The following is a 19,329-nucleotide window of genomic DNA, read 5'->3' on the forward strand; positions in this document are numbered from 1 at the left end:
CATCATTTCTAATGGTGCTGGTAATATTTTGTTACAGCGATGTACAACAGTTTCTTTAGCCATTCCCTAACTGATGGATGTCTTCTTTGGGGAAACTTGTATTTATTAAGCATTTCCTATAAGCCCCAAACTGTGCTAAGCTCTTTACACGTAGTATCTCATTTATGAAGATGGTCCTGTTAGGATCTTCATGGGTAAAATTGAAGAAACTTGGGTAGACAGTGATTTGGTCCAGAGTCCAGATTGGAAACTCCCTGAGCCCAAGTGGCTCTGTCCACAGAGCCATCAGTTCTTTTTGAAACCATGGCTGGCCCTCTATCCATTCTAACATTTTAATAAGAATATGAAAAAGGATGAAAAGTGGTATTAAGTGCTGTCATAATAATTTTGTCAATAGTATTTGATTTTTCCAAATACATGTAAAAAATAAGTTTCAGCATTTATTTTTGTTATTCTTGTGAGACAATTTGGGTTAAGTGACTTGCCCAGGATCAAACAGGTAGGAACTGTTAAATGTTTGAGGCTGGATTTGAATCTCCTGACACCAAGGCCTCTAGCTGTTTCATAATATTCATTTTTGAAAGACTTTATATTCCAAATTTTTCACCATTCTTCTTTTACCTCCCTCTTCCTCAAGACAGCAGGCAATCTGATATAGGTTAAATATGTTTTTTAAACATATTTCCGTATTTTTCATATGCAAGAAAAATCAGACCAAAAGAGGAAAAAACCATGAGGAAAAAAACAAGAACAATAACAAAAGTGAAAATACTACTTCAATCAATATTCAGTCTCCATAGTTCTCCCTCTGGATACAGATGACATTTTTCATCTCATGTTTATTGGAATTGCCTTGGATCATTGAATTGATGAGAAGAGCCAAGTCTGTCACAGGTGATTATCACATAATCTTGTTGTTACTGTGTATAATGTTCTTTTGGTTCTCTGCTCACTTCATTCAACATCAGTGAATGTCTCTCCAGGCCTGCTCATCATTTCTTATAAAACAACAATATTCCATTATCTTCATATACCATAACTTATTCACCCATCCCCCAACTTAGGGACATCCACTCAGCTTCCAATTCCTTGCCATTTCAAAAACATTCTTGTACATGTGGATTTTTTCTCCTCTCTTATGATCTCTTTTGGGATACAGATCTAGTAGTGAGACTGCTGCCCCTTGGATATAATTCGAAATTGCTCAACAGAATATAGTTGGATCAGTTTACAACTCCACCAACAATGCATTAATGCTCCAGTTTTCCCATATCCTCTCCAACATTTATCAACATTCTTTCTTATTATCTTAACCAATATGAGAGGTATGAATTGATGCTTCAGGGTTGTCTTATCTGCAAATATCTAATAAATAGTAATTTAGAGCTTCTTTTCATATAACTAGAAATGGCTTTAATTTCCTTCATCTGAAAATTGCCTTTTCATATCCTTTAACCATTGGGGAATGCCTTTTACTCTTATAAGCTTGAATCAATTCTTAATATATATATTAGAAATGAGACCTTTCTCAGAAACACTATAAAAATTGTCTCCCAGCTTTCTGCTTCCCTTCTAATCTTGGCTGCATGGGTTTTGTTTGTGCAAACCCTTTAAAATTTATCCATTTTGCATTTCATAATGTTCTCTCTACAGATCTGAGAGATAGTCTATCCCTTGTTCTCCTAATTTATTTATACTATCACTCTTTATGTCTAAATCATGAACCCATTTCAACTTTATCTTGGTATAAGGTGTTAGATGTTGGTTAGCACCCAGTCTCTGGCTCACTATTTTTCAGTTTTTCCAGCAATTTTTGTTAAATAGTGAGTTTTTATCCTAGAAATTGGAGTCTTTGGGTTTATCAAACACTACATTATTACAACCATTGAGTGCTGTATCTTGTGTACCTAACTTATTACACTGCTCTACTACTCAATTTTTTTGACCAGTACCAAATGGTCTTGATGACCACTACTTTAGAAGATAGTTTTAGTTATCAATAAGCCACCTACCTGCCTTTGAGTTTTTCCTTCCATTAATTTCCTTGATATTCTCCCCCCCCCCCTTTTTTCTGAGGCTGGGGTTAAGTGACTTGCCCAGGGTCACACAGCTAGGAAGTGTTAAGTGTTTGAGAATAGATTTGAACTCAGGTCCTCCTGAATTCAGGGCTGGTGCTCTATCCACTGCGCCACCTAGCTGCCCCCTCTCCCCTCCCTTGATATTCTTGACCTTTTGTTCTTCCAGGTGAATTTTACTATTTTTTTTAGCTGTATAGAGTAATTTTTCAGCAATTTGATGTGCATTGAATAAAGTAGATTAATTTAGGTAGATTGGTCATTTTTATTATATTAGCTTGGCCTACCCATGAGCACTTGATATTTTCCCAGTTGTTTAGATCTAACTATTTGTGTGAAAAATGTTTTTTAATTGTATTTAAAATAGTTTCTGGAGTTTGTCTTGACAGGCAGATTCCTAAATGTTTTATATTATTCAGTGATTTTATTTTTTATTTTATTTTTTTGCTGAGGTAATTGAGGTTAAGTGATTTGCTTGGGGTCCCACAGTTAGGAAGTGTCTGAGGCCGAATTTGAACTCGGGTCATCTTGACTTCAGGACTGGTGCTCTACACCACCTAGCTGCTCCATACAGTGATTTTAAATGGCATTTCTTTTTTTATATCTCTTTGTCCTGGGCTTTGTTGGTAACATACAGATGCTGATGATTAAGTTTTGAATTAAAAAAAAAAAATCTCCCTGTTATTAGCCTGGTAATATGACTTTCCAGAGCAATCATAGCAGACTAGCAAGGTGATTTTAAATGATTAATCAACCTGGATAGTAATGTTTTAAGATTTGTTTTGCTGAAAAAATAGTTGGCTATAAAAAAAATGAGTTTTCTTGTGTCCATGCATTACTTCTGAAATAAACTCCAAAAACATTAGAATTCTAAAAATGTTTTAAAGAATAGCAGAATCATTAGAATGATTTTTAAAGAACATTTAAACAAAAGCATTTAGATTTTATTCTTGAATGTTATAGCAATACCATTGCTTTTTATCTTTTTAAAATCTGGGGGATATGATGAACTAGAAAAAAAAGAATATATATAAAGAATAATGCCTTCTGCTAGTTGCTTCTGCTGCTGTAAATCAAGGTATATAATCCTGGCATGATAGAGAAGGGACCTGTACATAATAGCACAAAGTAGCAATAGTTATCATTTTGGGTGTCTTTTTTTTTTTTTTTTTTCCCCTTAGCATTGTGGATTGTGTGCTAAATTTGGAATCAAAGGGTATAAGTTTGAATCCCTGCTTCTGCTACTTATGAGATGAACCTAAGTGAGCCTCAGCTTCCTTGCCTTAAAAAAAAGAGAGGATTTATTTTATCCTTTAATTTCTTTCCAGCTTCAAAACAATTGGCATAGGATATGATATATGTATATGTCTCCAAATTATAATTTATATCAAAAAGTGATAAATTGTGCTTCCATTTGTATTTTTGAAGTTGAGAGTTGGTTAACACTATGAACATTAAAAAAATTTGTTGCTTTTTTCCCCCTTATATAAAATGTATAATTGGTAGAATTCAGTCACGTTAATCAAAATCAAGTATTTTTATTTAATATGTAATAAAGACAAGTGATTTGACTCAATTGCTCTTTTTACTTTGATCGCTTGATATGACATCTATCTTGCTGTTTTCTTACTGGTCTATGATTATCTTACATTTTAAAAAAAATTGCTGCAAACATTTTAAAATATATTCTTCCTTCCCTCTTTCCATTCTCTAATGTATGTATATATTTTCTTTACTTCTTTTGGCTCTCATGTCTTGATTATTGAGTTTTCAGTCAGGCTTATAATTATGGGAATTGCTTGTTCCAGATTTTCTAAATCCAAATTTCAAGAAAAGAAAGCATACATTGAGGCTTTGCCAAAGGAATAACCTTTATTAAACTGCATATACCAATTTTGGATTAAGAAGATTTCGTTTTCAAATTCGTAAATGATACTGGAACAGATTAGCAGTAGGAAGTGGTGCTGTGGGGTGGAGATAATGGTGGGGATGGGTGATTTCTATAATGTACAACATCCTAAAAAAGACTAGGTGCAGTTTTGCAGATTGTCAAATTTCCCTAGAATTTGATTACATATGAATGCTATTCTTTTGGCTAGCTTCCAAATAACAGACTAAATTTAGCTGCTTCTACTTTCTTGTTTAGTCAAGAGTTTATTAACATTTGGCCAAGTAGCAAAATTTTGTAGCAGTTTTTCAGTTTTGTCATTTCTAAATAAAGTAATTGGGTATGTGTAATTGGTACTTGAACTCAGTTTAAGCCTATAATAGGCTTATGTAGTTTACACATACACATTCACATACATTTATATAGTGTGATTAGTGTGATGCCCAGGATAGTGATCTAAAATGATTGCTTATGTAGTTTATATAATTTATCATTTGTCTTATAGATGGGAAACAGAGACTTAGATTAAATGATGTTCAGAATCATGCAGTTAGTAAGAGTTGATTACAAATATGAAGCATTTTCAAATCTTATGATTTCTTTATACTCAAACAACTACCCCACTACCACCCTATTTTTGGGTCTTTATCACCTCTTAATTAGATCAATTCTATAGCCTCCTAATTGATCTTCCTGCCTCAAGGGTTTCTTTTTCTTTCTTTCTTTCTTTTTTTTTTTTTTTTTTTTTTTTTTTTTTTTGGCATTCTCAACCATTCCCCACATAGTTGCTAAAGTGTTTTTTCCTTCCTTGATAAGTCAGATCATATTACTCCTATGGCTCCTTATTTCTTCTAGTCTCAGATAAAAGGAATTTAAAACTCTATAACCTGAATCCTTCCTACCTTTCCAGTCTTAGGTTTTATTCTATGATCCAGTTATGATCCAGTTATACTGGCTGCATAGAACAGATTTAATTATATTTCAATTATTTACCAAAAAACTGCCAAAACTCTTATTGCCTTGATCACAGGGAATGGCAGTGTCTTTGATGAATAGATGATTATGTCAATATTAACATGATTAATTCTATTTAAGTGTTATATTTCTGGAAATTTGAACCATTTCAGAGTAATCATAGTTTAGTAGCTTTTAGATTCCAATTGTGCAAATATTAGGTGTTTTTATGAAGTCAGTGTATGAAAATGATAGGTTTTTGAGTTACTTCATATCATATGTGCACCCAAAAATTGAGGTTAAAAAGATCTTTAGTTTTCTGTTCAAACTTTGATTCTACCATTTGCTATCTGACTGACTATGGGCAAACCATTTGTCTTGGCCTAAATTTTCTCAGTTGTAAAAGGAAGGTGTTGGACTAGATGGATTCTAAAGCCTCTTTCATTTCTATGCCCTCTTCTATATCGTGTTGTAAACTTATTTGAAGTGCACAGTTTGTATGATGGATAATAGCTAATCCAGAAATGTTTTTTTAAAAATCAGTATTCTGTTAAAATTATAAATGCCATTTTAGTTAACTTTATTAGCTTTTCTGCTTTTCTTTAATCTATTTTCTTGGAATAAGAATTCTGCTAAGGGGCATGTAGCTAAATGTTTTCCAGTAAATATTCCAAGTGAGGAAATCGTCTAGAAAAAGTTGTAGATTAAATAGATATTGTTGTTGTTGTTTTTAAATTTATGTTTTTAGGGTTGTTTTTTTTTTGATTTGTTTGTTTTTTGAGGCTGGGGTTAAGTGACTTGCCCAGAGTCACACAGCTAGGAAGTGTTAAGTGTCTGAGACCAGATTTGAACTCGGGTCCTCCTTAATTCAAGGCTGGTACTCTATCCATTGTGCCACCTAGCTGCCCCCTAATTTATGTTTAGACTTCCAATTGGAAAAATACTGGATGAGTGAAATGATAACATATCAGAACTTGATGTTCCCTCTACTGGTTATTGAGTTGTGATAAATCTGACAAATCTGACATTGCACTTTGTTTACTTAAAGTAAAATTGCTTTGGAAATTGTGTATGACTTATATGGGGATGTATGCAGAAACTAGAAAGAGGAGTATTTGGGAAATGTCTTAATGGTTGGTGAGGGGGGGGGAAATCCTTAGATGAGTCTAAAGTTACTTGAAGGTGGGCTTAATAAATACTTTTATTTTTTGAAGTATAGTAAAATCCCATTAATGTAGCATTTGTGACAGTCTAAACCTGTTATGATTAATTCTTAGGCTTTCTTTTCATTTCTTGGAAGATGATCAGGATCTTAAGAGTGAGGATACAATGTTGGTAGATTTCTGCAAAGATCTATTATTTTATGTTAGACCTCCTTACGGTATACAATAAGAGTTAATTTAAATCTCTTTTTTTTTTCCCCCATTAAAAAACCAAATACTGTGTTCTGGATTTTTATCACATTTGCTAGTGGCACTTTGATAGAAGTTACTTTGTTAACTATAGAACTGGAATGTAACATAGAAGGTCTCTAAGTAGCCAAAAACCTGTATGTTTAAAAATGCCCTTGTATTTAAGGTCCTCTATACATTTTAAATATTATTACTTTGTACAGTGTATTAAGAAGATTGTTTATTTCCTTTCTCTCAGTTGATAAGAAATAGCAAAGTAGGAGGAGAGGATAGGAGATTATCTGACAATTATAAGACATGAGAGGTAAGGGCAGCAGAAAAACTATGAAAAGGAAAAATCAGAATCAAAAATAATCTAGGGGTTCTTAGTGTAGCCTCTATAAACATTATTTTATTGTGGGAGAAATGAAGATGTTGAAAACTCCATATCAGGAATGCTAACCTGGGCAGAAATTGAGGTGAGGCTGGCAAGGAAAGCTGAACACCATATACATGATTTTTAAGGTACCTTGTGGAAAAGAATGGGATGATGGATAATTAATAGTGGAGAGAATACAAAGTTTCTTTTAGTTTTTTCTGCCAAAGAGATTGGCCAGAAAAGACAGAACAAAAAAGCTGAATAGGAAGCTAATAGTAAGAAAACACCCATCAACCAGTGAGCAAATATCAAGTTCCTTTTCAGTGTCTGGCATTTTCAAGCCCTGGGAATAGACAAAAATAAATCCATTCTTGCTGCCAAGTAACTTATATAGGGGGAGACCACACACACACACCTTCAAAAAGAGAATAGTTGTTATGAATTTTGAGAAGAATTGGGGATTTAAAGATGGGGAATGAGAAAGGAATACATGTCGGACATGGATGGCAAACTAGTGCAAAAGCACAGAGAGGAGATGGAATGTTGTGTGGAAAGACCATTAAGAGCAATTTGTCTGAAAATTAGAAAAGGGGAGTCATGTATAATAAAAGTGGAAAGATAGGGGAGACTCAGACAGGGAAGGACTTAACTGGTAGTAGTTTATATTGGATTCTAAAGAGCATAGAGAGCCAGCCTAGTGATGTAGTCATATTTGTGCTTTAAAAAGGTCTCATTGGCAAATGTGTGAAGGATGGATGTATAGGAAATGGGAGAGGCTTGGAGTAGAAAGACCAATTAGGCAGTTGCCATTAAGCAGAGGCAAAGAGGTCCTGACCTAAGGTTGGATCTTGTGAGAGAAAAAGATGGAAATGAGATGTAGAGGTAAAATTGACAAGGCTTTTGGGCAATTGTGATTGGATATGTGAGGTGATGTTCCACATAAACTCCATACCATGCTCTTGAAAAGGTGGTACTCACAGGGCCTGCTGGGAGGAATGTTCTACTTGGACTCAGAGTTTCTCAGTTCACATATTGCTTCTGCCACTTAATTCTTTATAGATTGATCTTGGCCAAGGGCAAGGTGTTAAACCTCTAGGTCTCAGTTCCAAGTTTTTTAAATAAAGTAGTTGGACGAGATAAATCTCTAATATCTCCTCTAGCTTTGACCTGTGATAAGGTTATCTTTGATTAGCTCATGGAAAATAGAAGAGAAGTACAAGGACTGGGGGGATTATTTATTTATTTATTCATTCATGTCATTCATTTATTTATTTATTTTATGTGAAAAGGATTAAATTGAAGATTATAATTCAGTAAGTTTGACTGATTGCTGGAAAACTTTTAGAATGTGTTATTAAAAAGATGCTTATTACATAAATTTAAAAAAGGAAGTAGTAATCAAAAAGGTCATGCCATACTAAATTTTTTTGGGGGGGGGGGAGTCAGGATTAGGCTGGCACATTAGTTTTCAATAGAACATGTGACAAAATCCCTTATATGCTGTTATTGTGGAAAATGAAGCAGTGTGGATTCAAAACTAGTTAGAAGGATTCTCAACAAGCCCAGGCATTATTAGCTTGATGCCAACTTAGCTCTTGTTCTTCAGTATGTTGTCTCATACAAGACTGCTTGTCTTTGGTCTGTTTTATATATGTGTATATTTTTATATATATATATATATATATTATGTTTATATATATATATATATATATATATATATATAACATTTATATATATATATATATATATTACATTGGCCTGAATTTAATAGGCTGAAATATGATAGAGATAAATATAAAGTCTTTTATTGATTTTTAAAAAACAATCAACTCTCCTAGTAGAAGACTGGGGATGTTGACCAGTTAGCTGGTCATGCCATAAAAAATATGTGAGATTTAGTAGAAAGTGTAGACTCAAAGTCTCACAGTTCTTAGGCTTGAGGATAATTTTCAGTTTTAGGGTAGTGATATTGCTATTGTACTCTTTATGGGTCAGAGGACAACCTAAAGTATTATGTTCAGTTCTGAGCACTTCATTTTAGGAAAGACTTTGCTAAGTTGGAGAACAGAGGATAATGGGTAATTAGTTTCTGGCAAATGATGGTTGATTGAAGAAATGGAGGCTGTTTAGCTTGGATAAATTAAGGTTAACCTTAAAGTTGAATATGAGTGCATTTTTCAAATATTTATAAGGACTGTTTTGGGAAAGCAGGAATTAAATATGTTCTGCTTTGTTCCAGAGGGCAGAATTTAGAATCAAAGGATAGAAATTGCAAAGGAGTAGTTTTTTGCTTTTGATGCCAGAAAAAATTTCTTTGGTATCTAAGCTATCTCAAAATATAATGGGCTCCCTTAAGAAGTAGTTGATTAATCATGAGTCTGTGCCTCCCCTTTCTTCCCCCCTTTCTTTAAACAAAGGCTGCAGCACCACTATTTAGAGAATATTCTTATTTAAGTACTAACTGGGTGAATTAACTTCTGAGGTCCCTTTCTGTGTTGTGGTACTATGGTGATTCTGAGTTGTGAACAGTGGGTTAAATTGTTTTAAACACAATGTTTAAGAAATCAAGAAAATATGTAAGACATTTTTAGAAAGATTAATCATCTACAGCCTCTAGTCAAAGGGGTGTGTAAATTTCATTTATATAGAAAATGCTAAAGTAGAGCTTTTATTTTTATTGCGTGGAATGGTTCAAAGCTGCTCAGAGCCAGTCATTTTCATATTTTGCCAATTGAATGAATTTTGTATGGTTTTGCTTTTATTTTGTTTTTGATATAGTTTTGAACTTTTCATTTCTAAAACTTGTCTTTATAATTGCCCATATGAAAGTATGACATGATAAGAGAAATAAGCAGGCCTCAAGTCTTATTCCCTTTTCTTTCTTTAGCATGATCCTATTTCACCTTTTTCTTATGATTAAAAAAAAAAAAAGGGAGTTTTTAATTCTTTACAAGAATTCCCTTAGGCTACAGGGGCTGATAAGTTGTTGACCTTTTTTTTTTCCCCATTAGGAAATTGGATGCAAAACCTGTATGAGTTGGCTTAAGGGGGAAAAATGTACTTTGAACCTAATGCTAATTGAATAGTTTTAACTCTACTTGAGAAAAGTAATCCCTTTAGTCCTAAATATACTGCTAATGCTTAGTGATTTCATCAGCAGCCCCCAGGTATAGATAAGAACCTAGAAAGTAACGGCACAGGATAAATGAAAGGAGAGACTAGGTGGATGGAGAGAAAAGAATTGTAGAGTGAGAAAGATATCTAGTGAGAAAAATGCTAATGCCACTAGCAGTTGCCTTAGGGATTGTGACACCATAATGGGAGTTGATTACTTTGGTAAATCTAGCAGTAGAAAGTATCTTTAATTCAGTCTGGTTTAGCTTTTCTGTCAAATAGAAATTTGGCATTCCAGTCCTTTGCTTGTATAATAATAATTAGTATTCATCCATATTCAGATGAAAGATCCTAAAATGCCTTCTAAGTCATCAAAGAGTAAATGATACTTGGTTTAGTTTGCGTTGTGTATTACACTTAATTATTTAAATACTGATGTTATCTTGAATGAATTTCTAAAAAATAATATCAAGTATCAGAGAACTTAGTTGTTTTAATAAATATAGAAGGTTGAGGCAAGAACTTATTTGGGTATATAAAAATTTTACATTTATAATAGTCCTTAAAACCAATGATTCTTGGCTTGGTTTTTATTGACATTCAAGGGCTTAGAGTGTTTCTTGAATGTAAAATGTCACAAAATTATGTTTTAAAAATCCTAATTAATTTGAGTTATTGAAATTATCCTTATTAGTGGGAGATAACATTGTATGCATAATATATTGACATTAAAAGTGGCTGCTAATCATTGCCCTTGAACAGAATTCTAAAAGATATTTTATATATAGACCATGTTTCTAACTCAAATTAAAAAAAAAAAATCTCGTGAGAATGTATGAATAGGATTGAGTCATTTTTAGTGAGATATCATTATATTATACTGTTTTTATTTGATGTCCTTGCTCCATAAAGTGGGAAGGACCTTTGAATCTTTTTTCAATTCCCTCTTTTCTCACATTTGGAATCTGGAAAAAAATTTTTTTTTTGCTTAAGGTCACTTAGTATGATAGGGCAGAAATAAGGATTAAATTATAGACCCAGATAGTAGTATATTGCCTTTCCTAAATACAACATGAAGGGATTATTAATTCCAAATACAAAAGTATAAACATTACAACAAAAAATTGCCTTGCATACTACTAAAGAAACACTCAATAAGCCATACTTTGGAAACCAGAGATCTCAATGTTTAAAGCTATGCATTTCTTTTAAGAAATATCCCAACCTTTTAAAATTTCAGGATATGTCTTTATGTATATTTCATAATATGTATTTGTAAGAGGTAGAGTATGCTTGAGTTCAGGAGTGCTAGGTTGCAAAAGACAACTGACTTGATTGACTATGTAGATTAAGGTAGATACTATTACCATGAGCAGGTGGAGTGGAGGGCATCATTTTGCCTAAGGACAGGCAACTACTACATTGTAGTCTGGAGAGTTTATTGAAAGAGATTGATTCTCAAAACAACCTAACCAACCTCCCAAAATCTATTCTTCAACTTGATCCTCTGACTGCCATTCTCTGAAAACCAGACTGACATGAAAGTACTAACATTTGAGAATAATAATATTTTAATTGAATTTAAGAAAGAAGTGAGATACATTTTTAGCGTTTGAAATGTGATACTTCCAAATGACAGTTTGAGCCCAGATATGGTAGACGTAGAGAGACAAGGAATTGTTACAAATGTAAGTACAGATGTATCCTATTTTCCTTTTTTTTTTTTTTTTTTTAAATTGCATCCTCTTTTCCTAATCAGATTATTCCACTATGTTCATTTTCTTTCTTTTTTCCTAATGTGTCATTATTTAAAGTGCTTATGTGATTGGTAAAAAAAATCTTAGACTTGGAGCTACATGGGATTTTAGCAAGCTATTTATTCCAGTTGGATTTAATCCAATTCCATAATTTTACAAATGAAGAAACTGAGACCCATAGAAGATGTGTGAAATTTGCCCAGTAATTCAGTAATACTGGCAAACCTGGTATTAGAAACCAATGACTTCTAGTTTCAAATCCACTTCTCTTTCCATTATATGATATTGCTTATATTATAAGAATATCTTGTTTTAAAATAAATGCAGTCTGAAAATTAAAAAAAATTATAAATTGTGGGATATTAATTTTAGATTTTAGAAAATATTTTACTTATTTAATATCTTTAATAAGAGCTAGTGCATTTAAAATGATTCAATTTACAATATTTGGATTATGGACAGTTTGAGAGGGATTAGTTATGAAATGGGAAAACTTGTATTGCTGAACATTTTAACATAATTAAATATTTGTGTTCCATCTTTTGTATCATACTGATATAAGTAATTTCCCATCCTCTATATTTCCTTATTTTCAAACAAGATATTAAAACAAGGTAAAAATTAGAACACCTAGTATTATTTTACCTTAGATTTTAATTGCTAGCTTTCTTTACTCTTCAATAACTTTTTGTTGTTGTTGTTGCTGAGGTAATTGGGATCAAGTGACTTGCCCAGAGTCATACAACTAGGAAGTGTTAAGTGTCTGAAGTCAAATTTGAACTAGGGTCCTCCTGATTTCAGGGCTGGTACTCTATCCACTGTCCCACCTAGCTGCCCCTCTTCAATAACTTCTAAGCCTTGAAAATTAGTTTTTTGTTTATCCATAAATGCAGCTAATTACTTGAGGCTTTTTTTATTTGGGGGAGTACTTTATGATTTTTTCTGAATGGGATTTACCAAATTTATTTCTGTGGTCATACCCAGACTATTGTTACTATACCTCCTTAATCTTTGAATCTTCATATGATATTACTTTCGTGCATTCTGTCCTCCTACCTCCCCTATATTAGTGTTCACCAATTTTCTTTTTCAGATGTTTTAATTTTTAAACATTGGCTGTGCCAATACCAGTTGGAAATAGAAGAAAGCAGAAGTAAGTGATTATGGTGACTTAAGAACCACCAGAATTAAAACTTACCAGTATTAAAATTTATCAGCATATCCAAACTAGCTTGTCCATTTGATCTGGCTTGATAGCACACAGACCTGATTGATAGGTGACGCAAACCCCACTAAGAGTGGTCCTTTTATACAGGGAATTTTTTCTGTGCATATAGCAGTTAATCTTAAGCTATTCTAAGGACCTTGGAAGTCAAGACCATTGCTTAAAGCATTTTTTCAGTTTAACAAATGGGTGTGCACACATACACAATTTTTTTCCATCTTTAAAACTAATTCTGTATCAATTGATACTAAGAATTATCTGATCAAAACATTTTTAAAATGAATGAATAATTAGTCATATCCTTTGGATATGAAATGTAAGTGATTTGTTTTAAGTAATGTTAGTGTTTTTCATCAATGGCTTAAATCTATAGTTAGCAACCTACTTCATGTCATCTTGCTTGCCCCTGTGTGATTCTAAATGTATCTTTACATAAATCCTCTGTTGAAGGAAGCTCTATGTATCTATTGAGCCAGCTTTCTGATGATTCTGCAGTATTGGTTAACACTCAAGTTGTGTAGCATTTTGTTCCTGCTATGTGACTGGCCCATTTTTGGTCTCAGGCATTCTTGATGATAAATTATATGCCATTTCTTGAAGGCATATTATTGTTGGTGACATGCTTCTAAATGATATACTTTTTATCCTTTCTTTCCCTCTTCTCCCTCAATGTCTTCCCATTACTCTTGGGTAATTTTCATCCTGTTGAAATCATGGTATTGCATGACTTTTAAGTTATATGGCATTATTAGACTGTTCATTGGTGATAAACACATGATCTTGATATTGCTTTTGAATACTTTATTGAGTGGAGGAAGAAATCATGTAATTAAATCTTTTGCTCTCCTAAAATTTATTGGTGTGAGAGCAATAATCTTCAAGTTTTATTTTTAAGTGATAGGATGAGTGCAGTACACAATTGTATACAATGTGTTTTTATTTCAGGTCCTGTGACAAAAAATGGATGCTGTAAGTGAAGGGTAGACAGTATCCTATTGCTAGCAAGTTGATGTTTTTATTTGGGAAAAGATTTAGTTTTCTTCTAAATACATTTACACATCATTTCTACAAATAGGCTGAGTTATTTTGGTTTACATAATAAAATTTTAAAAATTGTGCATGGGAATCCGAAGACAGGGATATGATGATTGTCTTAATATGTTCCAGAGATTGTCTCTTCTTGACTTCAGAGATGCAGGACGCATTAGCTATTTTAAAAATTTATGCTTGCCCAGGTGCATGGCTGAATTGTAAAGAAGGCCATTTAGAACTTAATAGAAAGTTGACTAACAAATAGAACTATCTCAAAGTGGGATAATTTCACAAAGGTATTGGCTTTTTCCTGCCTATAGGCCTTCAATTAAAAGTTAAATGAGCCTTGTTGGGCCAGCTGCAATAGATGGACTTTGAGGTTCTGTGAGGATCTGTGAATGTTAGACTTTAATGGGAAGAACTAACACATAGACACCTGTCTAGGCTTTACAGCCTGATGTCTTAAGTTAACAAAAACAAAAAACTTCTGTCAAACAAAGGTTTCTCATTTAATTATTTTTTTTAATATAGGTTGTAAATTCAGTAGGAACTTTTACTGAATAACTTGATATAACCTTGCTGTTTTCAAATTCTATAAATTTTATTACCTGTTATCAAACTTCCCCATAGTAATAATAACATTCAGTTTTTTAAAAGTTGTGATTAATTTGTGTTAAAAATTTCCATCTGTGAAATATATTTTTAACACATCCTAATATATGAATGTCTAAGAAGTTACTATGAAGTATGGTTATTTGTAGTACATCACAGTACACTTCATTTTGATGACCATGCATTAGGTTTATTTGTAATGAATATGAATGCCAAGGAGCTTAATTCAAGGAGCTTTTAAAAAAAAATCTTTCATACTAATTTTGAAAGGAAAAATTATAATCGAAAAATTCTGGTTCACGTTGCTCTTAGGGAAATAAATGTGAGATTTAAATTTTTTAGTTCAAAATTTGTTGGTTAGTTTTAAAGTATTTTGATTTTTTCAACTATATATTTAATAGAGTTAAATGTCAAAATATTTGTGTAATAACAACTTAGTCTTAATATGCATGGCATAAAAAGTTCACTTTACTTTGATCCCATCACTTGAACTAATATCTCTCCAAACATAGTATCTTATACAGTAGAAAGGAAAAAAGATCCATCCCAATCTGTTTTCTTTTATGATCTAGTAAAAGGACAACTTTAAAACAATATTTAGGTTAGCTTTTTTGAAAGGAGAATAGGATTATGTTTTTCCTTTTTGTATGATGCTTTTATTGCTACAGATAAGTGACTTTGGGTCCCTAACTCATTTGTCAATAAAGTTTAAGCTCTTAAAAGCTTTACATTTGGGGCCCAGTGGACTCTGGGTCTATCAGAGAGACCAGCTAGCTGACCTTGTTGATATGCTAGGGACCTTCTTGCCTGTACCAATTCTCATAGCTTGTCAGCCAAAATCCCACGTGTCTTGTTTTCTTTAGGAGTGGAGTGCCCATGTCTGTAGAATCACATACCTCTGAAAGTTTAAAGTGTTACTGAACATACTGATTGTGTAACTGGTAGGTGGGCTATAATACATGTTCCTTTACCTTGAATAACTTAAAATAGAGCAATATTCATTAAACAAAGCAAAGTCCAAGTCACAGCAAAAAAAGTAAAAGATGAAAAGGGAGAAAGAGAAGCAAGAACAGTTGGCTAAATTAAGACGAAGAAATGCCATGAAAGGAGTTTGCTTGGCTCAGTTCAAGGATGCTTATTCTACCAAAAGTTATATCCATGGAATTTTTTTCATTTGATTGTGACTGCATAGATTTGCCAGCTTTTATTATTCAAAAGTGGTTGGAAAAAGCAAATTGTTAAGTTCTTGTGGTTTTTGTTAATCTGGTGCTCATAGTTTATACCATCTATTAAAAAGATAGCTGGAGTGCTTTTTCATTTTTATAACTGGATTTTATCTTCTCTTCTTTTTAACACATGCTTGGTTTTTGTGCCTCTATTTTAAACTGTTGTCCTCCATTATGTACGTTGTAAATCAGTCAGATAAGCAACAGAATGGAGATCCAAGTTGGAGTGTCTTCTTTGTAACTCAGCTAATTATTGTTACAAAACTTGACCTTGCTTGTTATATAACTAAGGGAATGTTGTCTTTGATTCCGTTATCCTATAATCTTTTTCGCATGGGAATTTTCTTAGATGAGTAAGAAAAATCTTTCAAAAAAACACTGATATTCCATAATCTTGGGATCAGTGTAGACTAGTTTAGTCACTGAACCTCTAAATGAATAGATACAGCCACAAAAAAATTCTACTCTAAGAGAATGTCTAAATATACTCATGATATTCATGAAGCGATGTATTTTTTGTTTTTGTTTTGTTTCTTTTTCCTGGCATTTAGATTTTTTTCTGTCTTTTTTTTTTTTTTTTTTTTTTTTTCTTTTGTGGTGCTTTTAAAAGTTTTCATCTATGGATTTACATAAAAGAAAGAAAATCACTAGTGACAGAAATGATTTTAATTGAAATCAATTTTCTGATTCGGCTTAAGTGCACATTATAGTGATAAATGCTAATTCAATGAATTTTTCTTCTGAAAACGTATTTTAAGTTTTGCAGTACAATTTAAGAGAATGTGTTGTTTCAGCTCATTAAAAATTATGTTGCTTTTTGTGAGACTATTTGTGTAAGAATTTTTCACTTAAACTCATACAAAAACATAAAAGTAAAGAAAAATAAATTCATTTTTTAAGTCTGAAGTATCCATGGGCCATTACTCTTTCACATTAAAAACTCTGTCAATAATATGTTTAATGGTCAGGAGAGAATTTATTTAATACACCAGAATGTTGCTTCTGACCCATTACTTTTTATTTTACTGTTAGAACCTATTCCCTCATAAGCAGATAGAAATTAGCCAAAGCAAAATTCTAGTTATGTTGTGTATGGGAACAGAACAAATGCTTTTAGCAATCTATACAAAATAAAATTATTCCATGTGTATATAGCCTTGGGATTTTTTTGTTTTTGTTTTTGGTTTTTTGGTGGGTTTTTTGGTGGATTGATTTTCTCTTCAAATATCTATTAAAGCAATTCTTATTTCATCTCATCAAATTTATCAGGAGTGCATTTTAGATAAGTTATTTAAAGAAAGATAATTCTTTTAGATATTAAACATGAATAGAAATAGAATGACATGAATCAAATAGAAAGTACAGTTATCTAGATAATTTAAAGTCAAGTTTATTTTGTATTTGGTAAAAAAATTGCATCATCTTAGGGAGGTCCCTTGGAAGAGTTTTTACTGTATTCCCTAAAGACATTAGAAAGTGTTAATGTTTTCTTTCCCTATATGAGAGGGAAACTTACCAACATTTTAGTTTTGTTTTAAAAACTTGGCTTGATTGCAAACACTTTACAAAATGCTTGATTGCAAAGGCATTAATCCCATTTTTCTTATTCTATTTGTGTCTTGATAATTGATGAATCTCTTCTCTTGTTGCTTTCTTTTCTTCCCCCTCCTGGAGCTCAGTGACCATTTCTTTTGGCAGTTTGAGGGAGTTTTCGTAAATATCGTTGAATTTTAGACCAACCTGGTGTAGAACCAACAAGAATTGTCCTATAACTTAGGTCTTAACAATATACAAGGGGGAAAATAACAAACAAATGATGCCTCATCTGCTCCAGAACATAGTTTTGACCATCCACATTTGTAAATGATGTATTATGACTGAATTGGCAAGTTCTGGTTTGCATAATCAGTTACATACACAAAGACCACATAGTGTATGCTACTTAAATTGTTAAATGTTTAAAAAAATTAACACTATTCTATTTTGGAAATAGGATAGTGTATTGAATACATTTTTTCAGTCCTCCCTCACATCACCAAGCCTTCTAGCCTATTTATTACCCAGGGAGTTATTTTCTTTAATGCAAAATTTCATTTTTGTTGCTAAGGGTGAAACCCATTTTCCTCAAATCCTTATCCAGACTAATCATGCCCTAGGATCATTCCATATCTGACCTTCCCCCCGCCCCCTTTTAAATCAACCTTTCTATGCTGTCATAGGGAATCCCTGTTATATTATGAATAAACTTCCCTCTGCCCTTTACCTTTTCTACAAGTATTCTGTCCAACTTAATTGTTGCTTGACTTATTCCAAATACTGGGTTTTTTTTTTTTTTTTTTGGTTTTTTTTTGTTTGTTTGTTTTTTTTGGTTTGCTTGTTTTTGCTGATTCAATAAAGTTAAGTGACTTGCCCAGGGTCAAAAACAGTTAGGAATTGTTAAGTGTCTGAGACCAGATTTGACGTTGGGTCCTCCTGACTTCAGGGCTGTGGATCCACTGCAACATGTAGCTGCTTCCTGCCATGTCTGTCTCAGCTCTTTCTGTTTCAATCTTCTTCTGTTATTTTCCACTCACAGGATAAAAGAGAGATGTATGCATACTCCTTGCTCCATTGGTACTCCTGAAACATGTTCTATCCTTGAAAAAACTTCACTTCTTATGAAGTATGTTTGTAGTACAATTATTTCATTCATAAAACTGCTTGGGGGCAGAATACTTCTCTACATTGTTGGATGACATAATTACTTTCTTTAAACCCTGTTTATCCATGCTAACCTTAAATTCACAAAAAGTTTATATTGGGAATTTAAGGTTAGATGGATAACTCCTTTTAATAGTTTAAGTTTCTCTACTGAATTATCAGTGACCTTCATTTAGTTTGGTCACACACAAAAATACATATTTTTTTGAAAATCACTGAGAACCTACACCCATAAACAGATAAATGTTTACCATAACATGTATGTTGTTGAACTATATTGCCTGTTATAGGGAGAAAAGATTCTTTAGACATTTATATAAAATAAAATGACAACTTGAGAGAGATGAGAAATTTTACTCAGATTTCATCTCCATGCAATATAAACTTTTGGGGCATGCCTTTTATCCTATTCTAGAGAGCAGTTATTTATTTTTTACCATAGCAAAATTATCAGGAGAACCTTTGTCTTTAATAACTTGCAAAATAAAGACTTTTATATTTTAAAAGAATTGGTATACTCAAAAAACCTGTTGAATGGAAAGTAGAAAATTACTGGGGAAATTTTAAATCTGGTTTATTTTGTACTCAGTTTCCCCCTGAGTCCCTTGGAGAAATCGCTGATAATATAATTAGGCAAAAGAAAAGAATCACTGACCTATATTACATTCCAATTCTTAGATTCTGAAATATGTTTTTCATTCATGTCTTCTGTCTTTTCTCTTATTGGCCATCTGTACCCTGATTTTATTTTGCAGTTCGTTGAATCTTAAGATCGTAGGTTTAGCACTGAAAGGGACCTTGGAATACAAACCCCTCATTTTACAGATGGGAGAACAGGGACAAAATGGTTAAGTAACTTGTCTGTTACATTGTTAATATCTCAGCCCATCTGATCCTCTTCTCAATGTGAACCCCATCCATTGTCAGTTTTCTAAGATGATTTTACTCCTTCACTTTGTCATATTTATTCTGATAA

At 32.6% G+C, this 19,329-nt stretch overlaps 1 protein-coding gene across 10 annotated transcripts in view; it reads left to right on the plus strand.

The window, feature by feature from the left end:
* TSC22D1 (TSC22 domain family member 1) overlaps positions 1–19,329 on the plus strand; it is a 150,179-nt gene that overhangs the window by 27,699 nt on the left and 103,151 nt on the right. The window contains exon 4 of one of the 10 annotated variants that reach the window (XR_012487754.1): positions 705–4,702. The exons of the other annotated variants lie outside the window; for them this stretch is intronic. The gene's annotated coding sequence lies outside the window, so the exon portion shown is untranslated. Of the gene's footprint in view, positions 1–704; positions 4,703–19,329 lie in introns of those variants that run through there. 10 annotated transcript variants of the gene reach the window in all.

Source organism: Sminthopsis crassicaudata, chromosome 3 (genome assembly GCF_048593235.1).
Source record: "Sminthopsis crassicaudata isolate SCR6 chromosome 3, ASM4859323v1, whole genome shotgun sequence".
NCBI classification, from domain to species: domain Eukaryota; kingdom Metazoa; phylum Chordata; class Mammalia; order Dasyuromorphia; family Dasyuridae; genus Sminthopsis; species Sminthopsis crassicaudata.